The sequence below is a fragment of the Canis lupus genome, chromosome 31 (genome assembly GCF_003254725.2).
Source record: "Canis lupus dingo isolate Sandy chromosome 31, ASM325472v2, whole genome shotgun sequence".
Classification (NCBI taxonomy): Eukaryota; Metazoa; Chordata; class Mammalia; order Carnivora; family Canidae; genus Canis; species Canis lupus.
This window is the reverse complement of record NC_064273.1, coordinates 39030032-39045774: the sequence shown is the minus strand read 5'-3', so window position 1 is coordinate 39045774 and position 15743 is coordinate 39030032. Positions and strand designations below refer to the sequence as shown.

Sequence of the window (15743 nt, the reverse complement as noted above, 5' to 3'; positions counted from 1 at the left end):
CTACTGCAGTATGATGAAGGGGGGAGGAAGCTCCCCAGCGAGAGTTTCACATCCCCAGTAATAAAGCTATTTTTCCGCGGTTACTGCAATAATGAAAACCGTTACGTAATTTGAAGCTAAACTAGTTGGTGGCTGAACGCAGACCGGGGCCAGCCTGCCATCGCGAGCAAATCCCGAGTAAGGCAGGACCCAACCGAGGCGAACCGGTGACCAGACCAAGGCCTCCCGGGGCGCAGCAGCAGGGCAGGAAAGGACGGCCGGCCTACGGGGAGCCGCGGGGGGAAGAGGCAGGCAGCCGGGTTGGACAGCGTGTCCGGGGCGTGCAGGGCAGACGTGAAGCCGACCACACGCCCGAGGTCCAGCAGAGCCAAGGCGGGATGCTGGGCGGGCGGGCGGGGGGCCGTCCCCACGGGGCTGAGCAGGAGCACCCCTGCCGCTTCATTCGCCGCCGGGATGCTCCGCAGGGAACCTCACCCCTTCTACCCAGCTATCCTCTGAGTGGTCCACGCAGAGAGCACAGGGGAAGGAAGGAAGGAAGAGCCAGCATGACAAGATAAGGACAGGCTCTTGGACGGCTCCCCCACAGGGCAGCTCCAGCAGCAGGGGCGCGGCAGTGCGGGTCCCGTCCCCTGTCCCTGCGCTTCGGCACCAAAGGAGCCGCGTCAGAGTCCCGGGGCCCAGCGCCTCCCACGGCGCCTGGTCTGTGATCACTGAGCTGAATGAATGTCAAACAAATAAACTATCACCTACTTTGTCACTTCAACCAGAAATAGGGAAATGTGATTTCACTCATTGGCAGGAACTGCCAAACCTCAGCTCCTCAAAATCCGCTTCGGTAACAGAAACACTCCTGCTATCTGTACCGTGTTGTCGGCTAAGCAGTTGGTTAGGGGAGGGCGGATTTAGACGCCGTTGCAGCTCAGTCCGCCCAAGAGTGACTTAACTGGGAAACGTGGAAATATGTGTCAAACTCGACAAAAAGCAAGCAAGCACTAAAGCAACTGGACACACACTGGTTTAAAAAAAAAATTAACTAGACAAAAGCCTATAGCAAAAGAAAAGACGATGCTCCGGATGGGACACGGGGCTCAAAAACTAAGACACGGAAGAGCCTAGGTTGATGCTAATGCTTTGAAGGTGTGTGACAGTCTGGTGAAGGATGACGGCGTGGAGATGGATCCACAGGGCTACGTCCAGCTGGGCCACTCCGAAGTTCCTGACCCACAAAAACTAAGGGATAACACATATTTGTTGTTTTAAGCCACTCAGCTGTGGGTTAATGTGTTGTTACACAGCAACAGAAAACAATACAGAGAGAGCATGGACGGGTGACATCTATGGAAAGAGAATTACAAAGCAAGCCGGAGTACAAAGGCAAGCTTCTGTCGGCAAAGTCAGGAGCTCCGCGGAGTTCCATGGAGAGGTCAAAGAGAACCCAGATCTGATCTGCAAGCAGGAGCCTGGAGGTGCTCTCAGGAGTAATGTCCCCAGTGGGCAGTAGAGTCTGCTCCAGGGGTGCTGACAGAGAAGAGGGACAGTGTGGCTCCGCGGGCAGTCACTGCATCCCTCACAACACCAAAGGCTCACATCCCCACGGGACGAGCCATCACAGCAAAGCACACCTGGCTGCATACCCCCCAGCTTCCCACCGTAGTCACCAGAGACAGGCATTCTCAAAACACAAACCTTACCCACCAACAAAGAAACGATATTGGAAGAAAACTGATGGGATGAAAGAGAGACATCAAATAGTATCAGAATGGTCATCTGAGAAATCCTAAAGCAAACAATAGGCATTAGTTTATAGGTCCAAGGTAATGGACACAATAGTCCACACTTAACGGAGAAACAAGCAGACACCTTGAGAGAAAAATACTGTCAAAAACCTTAAATCACCTAAAAGGTAGATGAACACAGCTTAAGAGCAAAGTTAGAAAATGAAGCCAGGGAACTTTCCAGAATACAGAGTGAAAGGAAAAAGAAAGACAGTGCAAAGATAATAATAAGAGTCCTGAAGTTCTAAAAGGAATGAATGCAGAGGACCAATGAACAGTATCTCATTAAGTCTAGAAAATCCAGATAGAGCTCAAAAATTTCAACAGGGCAACACAGCGACATAGAATGCGAAGAGACAACGTAGTTCGGAGTGGAAATTCCTTCAGTGGAACTTTTTTAAGGGTCTAGGTCAATATTCATAGAAACTTCTGATATATCTGGATTTATGTACCATTTTATGTTGTGTTTCCTGTTTTCCTTTTAAATCTCCTTTTGAGTCCTCTTTTAGATTTCTCCCTCCACTGATTTATACATGTTTTTTTTTTCTTTTTACTTTTTACTCTGGAAATATAATCGTGAGTCCCTAAACTTATCAAAGTCTGACATCCTCACATCCACCCAAGCAACCCAAGGACCTTAAAACCCGCTAGTTCTACTCCCTCCCCTCTGACACCATGTATTTTAGTCCTACCACTCTTTGTTAACCCTGGAAGACATCTGCTTCATGGCTTTAAACATCTAATATGCACATGCATACAACTTTCTCGGTTTTTAATTTCTTCTTAAATCTCAAACCTTTTATATGAGACTTTCTTTCCTTCTAAAATAGAACCTTTAGAAATGCTTTTAATGAGGGCCTATAGGTATCAAGTTATCCCAGCTTTTGTTTATATGCAAATGCGTTTATTTTAACCTTGCTCCTAAAAGATTCAGGACGCTGGATGATTTTTCTCCCACCACACGAAGACGGGACAAGGTCGTCCTGTCTCTGTTGGTACAGTTAAAAGTCGTCTGACGGCCTTACCACCTCTTCTTTCAACAATGTCTTTTATCTTTAGTATTCTAGAGCCTGCCATGTTTAGACACGGACGGATCTCTCTCCATTTTACCTAATTGGTATCTATAAAGGGTTTCTAAAACTGTACAGTAGTGGCTTTCATCAGTTCTGGAAAACTGCTAGTCATTATCTCTTCAAATACTACTTCAACCCCGTTCCTCTCTCCTTTCTTTCTGGAACACCAATGAATTCTGTTATGTCTTGGCAATCTCTGTTCACGTCTCCTATCTGCTCTTTCATTGTTTATATCTCCTTGTCTTTGTGCAGCATTCTGGACAAGTGCTGTGAATTACAACAAAAGCCATAGAAGGATGGTGAATATGGAAAAGAGGTAACAGGAAGTGTAGGGTAAGAAAGTCTGACACGATGTAAACTGGGGTTTTTGAAGAAGACTAAAATGTGGCAGAAATAATATCTGACAAGATAAATAACATGAAATGCTAAAAAGAGCTCTTCCAGTAGAAGGATTATGATATCAAACAGTAACTTGGATCTATATAAGGAAATGAGTCTTCAATTACAGAAACTGAATTCACGGTTTAAAACTCCCCAACAAACTATGCTCAAATGGCTTTAATGAAAAATTCTAATAAACAATTAAGAAAGAATAGCAATTTCACACAAACACCCCCTGAAAATAAAAAAGGAAGGGAAAACTCCTTCACTCATTTTATGAGGTCAAAACTACCTTAACAGCAAAACCACATAAAGCATTTCAAGGAAAGAAAACTACAGACCAAAATCCCTCATGAATATACATGCAAAAGTCCTGAACAAAATCCCCTTTCTATAATACAGCGTAACTAAGCAGGACTTAACCCAGCAATGTTAGTTCAACATTCAAAATTTAACCAATGTAATTTAACCATTTTTATAGATTAAAAATGAAAAAAACATTGTTTCAATAGATGTAGAAATGCATCTGACAAAATTCAAAAGCATTCATGATAAAAATTCTCCGCAAATTCCTTAACCTGACTGAAGACACCTATGAAATATCTATAGCTATCAGCAAACTTCATGGTGAGAAACTGAGTGCTTTCCCCCCAGGATCAGAAATAAGGCGAGGATGTCCATTCTTACCACCTCTAACCAACATCACACTGGAAATACTAAGTAAATGCAATAAAAGAAGTAAAAGAAATGAAGTTTTTCTTTTTTTAAAGAAAAGAGCTAATAAATTCAGTAATGTTGCAAGATACAAGATCAATATACAAATATCAGTTTTATTTATATACATTAGCAAAAAAATCAAAATGAAATTAAGAAAACAATTACATTAACAATAGCATGGGAAATAATAAAATGTTTCAGAGTAAGTTTAACAAAAATGCAAGACGTACTGTGAAAACTACAAAGCACTGAAAGAAATTATGGAAGACCTAAATAAATGTAAAGATATCCTGTGTTCTTGGACTGAAAGACTTCATATTTTTAACAATGCAATCATTGCCAAATTTCTATCTGCCTTCTTTTATAGAAATGGGCAAGCTGATCCTAAAATTCATATGGATTTGCAAAAAAAAAAAAAAAAAAATTGCCAACAGTCTTGAAAAAAAAGAACAAAGTTGAAGGACTCACACTTGCCAATTTCAAAACCTACTATAAATCTATAGGACTCAAGACCGTGTGGTACTAGCAAAAGGGTATATATAGATGATGGATTAGATTTGAGAGTTCAGAAATAAACCCATACATCTATGGTCAAATGACTCTTGACTGGGATGCTAAGACCATGCAACGAGTAAAGAACTGATTTTTTTTCAGCAACTGGTCCTGAGACTGGTAGATATCCACATGCAAGTGAATGAATTTGGACCCGGGATTCACACCGGAATCAAAATGGATCAGAGACCTAAATGTAAGAGCTAAAATTGTAAAGCTCTTAGAAGAAAACATAGGGGAAAGCTTCATAACATTGGATTTCACAACAGCTCTTAAAGACAAATAACCAAGGAAAACACAGATAAATTGAAGTTCATAAAAACTGAAAACTTCTGTGTATCAAAGCATACTGCCAAGAAAGTGAAAAGACAATACAAAGAATGGGAGAAAATTTATATAAATTATATATCTAACGGTCTGGTATCCAGTATACATGAAGATTCCTTCCTATTCAACAATAAAAATAATCCCAATTAAAAAGCAGACAAAAAATTTGAATAGATATTTCCCCAAAGAAGATACACAAGTGGCCAATACAAGAACAGGTGTTTCACATCATCAGTCATTAGAGACATGCCAATCGACACTACAATGAGATACCACTTCCCACCCACTAGAATGGCTCTAACCAAAAAAATCAGAAAACAGCAAGTGATAGACATTTCAGCACCTAAACATTGCTGGTGGGAATGTAAAATGGTGTAGCCACTTTGGAAAATAGTTTGGCATTTCCTCAAAAAGTTAAACACAGAATCACCATGTGATCCCATAATTTCACTCCTAGGTATAAACCCAACATAAATTTAAAAACATATTCACACACACAAAAAAGTTATATATGAATATTCATAACAGCCAAGAAGGGGAAACAACCTAAGTGCCCGTCACTTGATGAATGGATAAACAAAATGTGGCATATCCACACAATGGAATATTATTTAGCCACAAAAAGCAGTCAAATACTCATGTGGTACGGCATAGATGGGCCTTTAGAATGTTATGCTAAGTGGAAGAAGCCAGACACGCAAAAAGTAACGTATGATTCAATTTATGTGAAACGTCCAGAATAGGCAAATCCACAGGAAAGAAAGCAGATTACTGGTTGCCAGGGAATGGGCAGAGGGAGAAATAAAAAGACACAGCTAATGGATATGTGGCTTCCTTTAAGGGTGATAAAAGTGTTCTGGAATTAGACAGTGGTGATAGTTGCACAAGTAGTGAACATATTAAAAGCCACTGAATTTTACACTTTAAAATGGTGTATATGAATTTTGTTTCAATTAAAATAAAATAAAATATGCCAATCACCCCCATATTGAGCTATATAGATTCAACACAATTCCAATCAAAATCCCACAAGTCTTTATCATAGAAATTGACAAGCTGATCCTGAAATTTATATAGAAAGACAAAGGAATCAGAATAAGAAAACAATTTTTAAAAAGAAGACCAATGCTGAAGAACCCATCCTACCTGATCTCTAGGCTTCCTCTAAAGCTGCAGTAGCCAAAATACTGCAGTTCTGGCAAAAGGGAAGGCAGAGAGAGCAATGAAACAGAATAGAGTCCAGAAATAGAACCACCATATGTGGCTGACTTATGAGGGAGCAGAGATAATCAATGGGGAAAATAATGGTCTTTTAACAAACAAGGCTGAAAGAATGTACATACCTGGGGGGGAGGGAAACTGTACCCAAATCCTGCACAGTATTAAAAAAAATAGCTCAAAATGTATTGGAAGGGGGATGGATCAGAAGCCAAAATGTAAAACCTAAAACTATACAATTTTTAGGAAATTTTTACAACTTTGGGGAAGGTACAGAATTCTTAGCCAGGACATGAGCACAAACCGTAAAAGAAAACTGGCAAATTTTACTTTATCGATTAAGTATCCCTGCTTTTTTGAAAAACAGGCTTAAGAGAACATTTAAGCCACACTCTGGAAGAAAATATTTGGAAAACAAATATCTGATAAATAACTGGTATCCAGATTATATAACAAACCCTCAGAAGTCAATGGCACAAAAATTTTAATGGGCAAAATATTTGAGCAGACACTACCAATAAGAAGACATACAGCTGGCAAATAAACATAAGAAAAATATTCAACATTACTACTCATCAGGAAATCCAAAAAAAAAAAAAAAATACAAGATACCACTGCAAACCTACCAGAAAGAGTAAAATTGTAAACACCTGACACCCAGTACTGGCCATTACAACAGCAACAGGTGCTCTTACCTGCTGCTTAAAGGATACAAAGCGGCAGGAACTCAGGAAAAATCTTGATAGGTTTTTACAAAGTCAAACATACACTTCCCCTGGTTTAGGACAGCCCACTCATATTTACCTATGAAAAGTGAGGATGGATATCCACATAAAGGCCTGCATGAGAAAGTTTACAGCAAGTTTATTCATAATCTCTGAAACTGTAAATCTCCAAATTTCCATCAATCTGCAAACGGCCAAACACACTGGTACATTCACTAAATATGACTCAGCAACAATATGGATGCATCTTATGCATTTCACAAACAATATGGATGTTTGTGGAAAAAAAAAAAGAAAGAAAAACACAAACTGGAAAAGCTACATATTGTGATTCCATTTATATGACATCCTGAGGAAGAAAAACTGCCTTTACAATAAACAACGGTGTTTGGGGCTTAAGGTGAAGGGAGAAGAAGAGGCAGAGGGGAAGGTGGGGGATGCTGAAAATATTCTCTATCATGATTATGCTGATCGTTAATATCTACCTGTTTGTCAAAACTCATAAAACTGTATCTCTAAAAAGTGTGAATCTCTAAAACTGTATCTAAAAAGAATGAATTCCATACTATGTAAATTATACCTCAAATAAACAATGTGGATAGGGGCACCTGGGTGGTTCAGTCGGTTAGGCCTCCGCCTTCGGTCCAGGTCGTGATCCCAGGACCCTGGGACTGAGCCCCACGTCAGGCTCCCTGCTCAGTGAGGTCTGCTTCTCCCTCTCCCTCTGCTGCTCCCCCTTGCTCATTCCCTCTCTCTCTCTTTCTCAAATAAATAAAATCTTTAAAACACACACACACACACACAAAAAAAATCTTGATGTGGAAAAAAAAAAAGAGCCCATTTCTCTAAACACAGAGAAATCTACACCTTGGTATATAATGGTGAAACTGTAAAACACTGAAGACAGACACCTTAAAAGTAATCAAAGTTTGGGATCCCTGGGTGGCGCAGTGGTTTGGCGCCTGCCTTTGGCCCAGGGCGCGATCCTGGAGACCCGGGATCGAATCCCACATCAGGCTCCGGGTGCATGGAGCCTGCTTCTCCCTCTGCCTGTGTCTCTGCCTCTCTCTCTCTCTCTCTCTCTGTGACTATCATAAATAAATAAAAATTAAAAAAAAAAAAGTAATCAAAGTTTAAAATATTCCTTAAAATTATAATTATTTAGATTGAGAGATGGCCTCTTTGCAGATTGGAAACCAAAGACAGCCATACAGAGTCCTTGTCAGACTCCAAAAAAATTACTTTATATCATGACCTTTAAGAAATTTCTTTTTAAAATATTTTTAAGAATAAAGTGAAAGATAATTTTAAAGTTATTTCGAAACATGTTTCATTTGCCTTTGGCTAGATGTGGGGGTTGCTCCGTCATGGAGTTTTCAGCCACTCTGCTCAACTTTAAAGTAGGATACTTTGGTAATTTCCAGGTACGTTTTTACGGTACAACACAAAGATACAAGGTGCCATGCCAAATATGAAACTCATGAAGATTTCCAAGCTGTATCAAGAAAAAAAGTGGAAATTTTAAAACATGCTGCTAAAAATTTGAGATAATTTCTAGAGGTCATAGACACAGGCAGATTTTGGTAGATTAGCAAGCCAATGCTGAATAACCACAGAGAAAGAAATGAGTCAGTGAAAAATTAATCCGCAAAACAAAACAAAATTTAAAAAATCCCACTGGCAAAGATGCAATAAGTTAGTCAGCCCATTAGATTTCCAGAATATGACTGAAACGTTTTCTCATTTTTACACATCAACGTTTTACTAAATAAATACTTCAACTATTCCTATGAGATCTCTGCTCATTGCTACAGTTCTGTATACGTGTTTAACAAGACAAAGATATATCCTTCTTCCTGAGCTTGTAAATAAACATAGCTTCCTCTAAATAAGTGTAAGTCACATGCCAATTTTTCCCATTAAAATTGATTTTCACTTTTGAAAGCAATCTTGGGTAAAACAGCTTCGGAATGATTTAATATCTCCTGAACATTCAAAATGAAGCCTAAAATAAAAGGAAAATAAAGAAGTTTTCAGTTAAAATTTGTTTTCTACAAACACTCTCACCATGATGCATTTTAGAGGCAGCGATATCTCAGGTACATGAAGACATGAAGAGCGAAGCAGTAGGATGTGAATAAATCTGAAAGGGCAATGACAGTATGAAATAGTAAGTAAGGCTGCATGGCATTAAAAATACATTTGAATCAGGAGAGGATAATCAAAGACAAGGTATCCTAAGAGTCTTGAATTGTTTAGAAAGTGGCTAAACATACTAACTTTAGTCATAGATAATCAAGAATACATATAAGACAAATACGAAAATAAGAGAAACTAAAATTACGTAGTGAAGAAGAAAATTTAATGAAGACAAAAATTTTCAAATGTGGGAAAAAACTAAATAGATGTGAGAAAGTGGAGCCACGCAAAAAGCCCAAAATAAGACTATAGTTAGAAGTCCAAATATATATGTAATTAAAACAAAAGAGAGTAAACAAAATGTTCTTGTCTTTAAAAGACAAAGATTGTCAGAGAGGAAAAACAAAATTCATCAAATGCCATTTTGAAAGATGCATCTAAAACATACAGATACAGTGAGCCTGAAAGAAATATACATTGGGCAAACACATCAGACTTAAAATTTATTTTAAGGCAAAAAAAAAAGCATAATCAGAACTCTCTATACACCACTCTGCATAAAGATAAGAGGGTTCAGTGTATTAGGACAGTACTACTCCGGACGTGCACACACCCAAAAATGGTCTCAACATTTTATACGAAGCAGAAATGAACAGAAATACGTGAAAATAAATAAATCCACAATTGCAGTGGCAGATTTAAACATAGCTATCACGGTGGTTGATAAATCAGTTAAAAATACCTATAAGCACAGAAAAGATTTCAACAAGATCACTAAGCTTCCGCTAATGGACATCCATAAAACTTGTACTCCAAGCCAGCAGGATGTGTTCTGCTTCGAAACAGAACATGCATGTGGCTGGACTGCATGTGAGCCGCCCTCCACACACATCGAAGCCAGGAACATACAGACCACCTTGTTGACAAGGCAGTGAACCAAGAAATTAAAATATTTTAAAATACTGTACATTATACAGATGTATTTTTTTTTTAAAGATTTTATTTATTTATTCATGAGAGACTTGGAGAGAGAGATAGAGGCAGAGACACAGGCAGAGGGAGAAGCAGGCTCCAACGCAGGGAGCCCGACGCGGGACTTGATCCTAGGACCCCAGGATCACGCCACGGGCCACGGCAGGCACCAAGCCGCTGAGCCACCCGGGCGTCCCTAGATGTATATTTTTAGCATAATACATACATATATATATATATATATATATATACACACACATTTAAACTCCATGTGTTTGGAATTAAGAAACACTTCTAAATAACTTATAAGTTAAAAAAAGAAATCAGAGATGCCCGGGTGGCTCAGTCCTTTAGGCATCCAGCTCTTGATTTTGGCTCAGGTCATGATCTCAGGGTCCTGGGATTGACCCCCATGTCACACTCGGTGCTCAGCAGGGAGTCTGCTTGAGGATTCTTTCTCTCCTCTCCCTCTGCCCTTCCCCCCCCCAAATAAATAAATAAATCCTTTTAAAGAATCATAGTGCAAACAGATAACGTTTATATGGATAATAAAAAGTACTATATATCGAAATTGGTTCACTGCAATAAGCCGTACTTAAAAGGAAAAATTTTTTAAGTTTTATTTAAGTGATCTCTCTGCCCAACATAGGGCTCAAACTCATGATCTCTATCATGACCCTAGATCAAGAGCTGGATGCTCTACTGACTGAGCCAGCCAGGCACTCCTAAAACAAAATTTTTAATTTTAAATGCTTATTTATATGAAAAGAAATCTCACTATCAGTGAGCAGACATCCAATATAACTTAGGAAGAAAACCATCAAAATGAATCCCAAAAATCAAAAGAAAAGAAATAAGAACAGAAATTAGTGAAATAGAAAACTAAATATCCTGTTAAAAAAAATCAACATATTGAAATTTTATCTAAAAAATTAAATTAATAGAAAACTAAACTATACAAGTACTAGGATAAAATATGAGTGATTCTCTTGTTCATCTGAGTGTAGGAAAGGCTTTCTAAGTATGACTAAAAAAATCCAGATGCAAGAAAACAAAAGGCAAATGTGATTTTATAAAAAAAAAAAAACTTTGACATGACAAAAATACCTTGAATAAATGTTTATTTTTTAAAAGATTTTATTTATTTATTTATTTATTTATTTATTTATTTATTTGACAAAGAGCAACTATGGGCAGGGGGAGGGGCAGAGGGAGAGCAGACTCCCCGTGGAGCAGGGAGCCCGGGACTTGATCCCAGGACCCTGAGATCATGACCTGAGCCGAAGGCAGATGCCTCATGGACAGAGCCACCCAGGCGCCTTTTGAGAAAATGCTTATGACAAATAACAAATGAAGGAAAATATTTGCAGCATGTATCACAGAAAAACGAAAGAATATCCGTAACATATAAAAAATGTTTTTAAATTGAGAGGCAAAAAGACCCCCCCAAAATCCTGAAGAAAAACAAGCAGAGGGCAGCCCCGGTGGCCCAGCGGTTTAGCGCCGCCTTCAGCCCAAGGTGTGATCCTGGGGTCCTGGGATCGAGTCCTACACTGGGCTCCCTGCATGGAGCCTGCTTCTCCCTCTGCCTGTCTCTGCCTCTCTCTCTCTCTCTCTCTCAATCTCTGCATCTCTATGAATAAATAAATAAAATCTTTAAAAAAAAAAAAGTAAAGAAAAACAAGCAGAAAACATGGGAAGTGATAGGAAAACGTCTCCAAACCTATGAAAAGATGTTTCACTTCCCTCAAAGGAAGAGAAATGCAAAAAAAAAAAAAAAACCACACTGAACTACTGTGGCTCTCCGACCACCCTGGCAGAAATTCACTCACTTAACATGAGGAGCCACCGGGTGACACCTGGAGGTGTGGAATCACTATATTCACACCTGAAACTAATAAAACACTGTATATTAGAGAAAGAAGGAAGGGAGGAGGGAGGGTGGGGAAGGAAGGAGGGAAGGGGATAGGGAGGGAGGAGGGGGAGAGAGGGAGGGAGGAAGGAGGAAGGGAGGGGGGAAGGAGGAAGGGAGGGAGGGAGGGAGGGAGAAAGGATGGAAGGGAGGGAGGAGGGAGGAGGAAGGGGGAGAGACAGGGAGGGAAGAGGGAAGGGGGAAGGGAGAGAGGGAGGGAAGAAGGAAGGGGGGAGAAAGGAAGGGAGGAGGGAGGAAGGGAGGGAGGAAGAAACAGGGAAGAAGGGAAGAGGGGGGTGGAGGGGGTGGGCTGTGCTGAGAAGGCACAGGCGTGTGCTGGTGGCCAGAAAGGAAGACGGCAGGAGCCCCCGGATGGGGAAATCTGGGAACACGGAGCAACACTGTACACAGGATCGCACGTCTCCAAGTTCACCCAGAGGGTACAACACCGAACACTAGCACACAGGGTCACCGGAGCCAGCGGCAGTGTGCACGTGCAGGACGGCGCCAACTACTTCGGGGTCCCGGCACCACGGCGGGGTGGGGGGTGCTGAAGGAGCCGGGGAGTCCAGAGGAGGCAGCCGCACTACACAGCAAAACCAGACCAACACCAAGAATGAGGAGGCTCCCCGTGACTCAACAGAGTGATTTCCAGGAAATACTGTTGAATGAAAACCAGAGTGTGCAGAAGAGTATACGCAGATGGCTGCACGACACAGTGAATGCGATTCGTGCCACCGCATGACACGCTCACGAATGGTGAAGACAGCATATGCTACATACTGTTGAACATAATAAAAAAAAAAAAATGTCAGCGTCTGTGGCGACATATATTATGACACAGATATTGCATAAGAAGCAAGGAGAAACGTAGACAACATACACGCATCTGCCTTGGTTTTTTACAAGAAGGAATACAGGAAGGGCAGCAGCCAGGCAGAGAGGGAGAGACTTTGTTTCCCCACAAGCTCGAGCTGGTGAAGGGCTCACAACAGGCCCAAAGAGAAAAATGAGTGGAAATATCAGAAAGGGAGACAGAACATGAGAGACTCCTAACTCTGGGAAACAAACTAGGGGTGATGGAAGGGGAGGAGGGCGGAGGGTGGGGGTGACTGGGTGACGGGCACTGAGGGGGGCACTTGACGGGGTGAGCACTGGGTGTTATTCTGTGTGTTGGCAAATTGAACACCAAAAAAAAAATAAATTTATATATATAAAAAAACAGGCCCGAGGGGAGGGAGGGACGCCGGGCAGCACCCACATGAGGACGTTGTACGTGGAGCAGGGAGGGCTGTGCAGCCCGGGCTCCCGGGAGCAGGTGACACACGGCTTGGGAGCTGGCATCTCCGAGGGCCGGGGGCGCTGGAGGGGACAGAAGGGCCGAAATGCTGCAATTACAGGAAATGTTGCATTTTTTTTTCCGATGCAAACACACGAGGGTTGAAATGTTGCATTTATGGTACATGTGCACACGTGTACAAGCTTCTACATGTGCGTGCATGTGTGTGCATATGCATATTTACGTGCGTGTACACGTGTGAGCACACATTTCCCATCCCTGTCTAGACAGGTTAGAAGCAAAGATTCCCCCAACAGGAACACACACGCCCAGCACCGAGATTTCAGCCCAATAACATTTCCACGTGACAAGGAACCAGAGCCCCTTAAAGAAATGCTGATCCCAGGGCTGGGCAGGTTAGGTACAAAGGTGAGCCTGAAACATGACATAAATAATGCTGGAAATTAAAAAAAAAAAAATTGAATTTAAAAAAATAAGGGAGAGGGAAGAAAAGGCAGGGAGGGAGGAAAGAGGGGTATCCTGAGCTGAATATTCGTGCTCCCCCAAATTCCTATCACTCAAGGTGGGGCTTTGGGACGTGCTCAGGTGCTGACAGTGGCGCCCTCGGGATGGGGCCCACGCTCACACAACCCCAGAGAGCCCCCCTGCCCCTCCAGCCCCGTGCTGGAAGAAGGAGCCGTCGGCGGCCCCAAAGCCGGGCCTCATCGGGGCCCTGCAGCGCTGCATTCTGACCCCGGACCTCCAGCCCCAGGGACGGGACGGGACAGGACGGGACGGGACGGGGGAGAGACATTTCTGGTGCGGATAAGCCACCAGTCAGTGGTTCTTGCAACTGCCCAAGGGGACCAGGGTGGGACTGAGCCGGGCAGGGGAGCGACGGGTGCCCCATGGGGACCGCGGAGGGCGGTGAAGAACTATAAACTAGAACAATGATGAAATAAAAAATAAAACTCCATAAAACCACACTGATAGTAAAGAGGTAAGCAAGCGGCAAGGGACGAAGGGCGGGGGGTGGGCGGCGGGCAGCCCCCTGCTAACAGGCAGGTGTCGACCTGCAGCCACCGCGGCGAGGACTGGCCAGGGCAGAGACCGTGGGTGCAGAGCAAATCAGGAGAAATCTTCTGGAAGGGCTGGTCTGAGTACAAAATGCCTCCCGCCGGATTGCTTACTGGTGACAAGGGGGAAAGAAGTAAGGCTCCCGGGACGGATGGGCAGCCCGTGACCGAGAGGACAGCGTGACGTCCCCACAGGGGAGCCGGACGCCCCGTGTCTGTGCGGCCCTGAGCGCCCCCACACAGGGAGGCCCACGATGCAATCTCCCGCAAACCCATGGGAAGAAACTTCATTTTCTGGAAGGGGCCTGTGCTCTTCACAAAGTCAATGTCACAAGAGTGACAGGAAGGTTGCGAGCACATTGCAGGTCAGAGCCTGGGGATGCCCAGTAACAAGGGCAGATCCGCCCGGCCAGGCCCTGTACCCGTGGGGACACCACCACCCAGAGGTGCCAGCGTCAGCCCCGCCTCCCCGCCTGTGCCCACAAACCCAGGGGCCAGGCCATCCCGTCTGCAAACCTTGTCTCCACCAGCTCCCTCCACCTCCCAGTCGGGCCTGTTGGGAGACAACACTCTCCCAGAGCCGCATCTTCGAGTCCACGTTCAGCAGCCGCCACCCCGCTCCCTCAGCTCCCGGCTCCCGCTGTCCAACACCCAGAACTTCCCAAACCTCACAGACACTTGGGGACACTTGGGGACCCATCGTACTGGACTCCCTCCCTTCTCCGCCTGGAAGAAGCTGCACCTGCTGACAAGGCATGTGCCCCCAGGCCACGCCCGCACACACGCGCTCCGAAAGTGCACCCAGGTCCTGAAAGGTGAGGGAACCCACCTGCTCACAACTGAATAGCAATGAAGTGAAGGGATTAGGAAAAGGTTCTGGAACAGGAGCTCGCGACTTGGCCCTGTGCTCTGGAGCCCGCTTCAGTCTCCTTGCTCATAAAAGAGGGTGATTAGACCCTGAGTACTGCGGGGATGGGGTGAGGAACTCCCCAGTTCCCCCGGGACAAGGCAGTTATTATGGAAACCATCACAGGAAGACACCAATGCCCCCCTGCACTCTTGTAGGAACGCAACCAGCCTGGGCCTCCCCTTCCTGCCCTCACCCACCCACCCCTGCTCTGAGGCCAGGCAGGAACAGGTAAGCAGAAGCAGCGCAGACAGGGCCGGTGACCCAGCCAAGGTCATCGGGTGATCTGGGGGGGCTGGAAGGAGAATGCAGTCCCCAGATCCCCAGGTGGGCTGACTGCCCCAGGCCAGGTGGGCTCCTACCGGAAAGTTCTCCTCCCATGACTTCCGCCCCTGTCCTGCCAAACTGATATGAGGGGTGACGAGGACAGCACACGGCTGTGCTCTGGTGGCAGCTGCGCCCCAGCTGCCGCCAGCCCCGCGAGGTCTGGCCTGTGGGCCCGGGCTCTGCAAAGACGGTGCATGTGGAGGCCGTGCTGGGGAGACCAGGCCCCTCACCAGCCTGCCGTGAAGCACCCTGACTCAGTTACCGGGTGAACCACGCTGTGGGGTTACGGTGTGCGTGAAACGGGGCGAGAGGGCACTTAGAAAAGGCAGAGGCCCACGCTGGGAGCTCAGCGTCATGGGCAGG

At 43.9% G+C, this 15743-nt stretch overlaps 1 protein-coding gene across 19 annotated transcripts in view; it reads right to left on the bottom strand.

The window, feature by feature from the left end:
- The window catches only part of PCBP3 (poly(rC) binding protein 3), a 251944-nt gene that overhangs the window by 142492 nt on the left and 93709 nt on the right, over positions 1–15743 (bottom strand). The window contains exon 3 of one of the 19 annotated variants that reach the window (XM_049104553.1): positions 8836–8911. The exons of the other annotated variants lie outside the window; for them this stretch is intronic. The gene's annotated coding sequence lies outside the window, so the exon portion shown is untranslated. The remainder of the gene's footprint in view (positions 1–8835; positions 8912–15743) is intronic. 19 annotated transcript variants of the gene reach the window in all.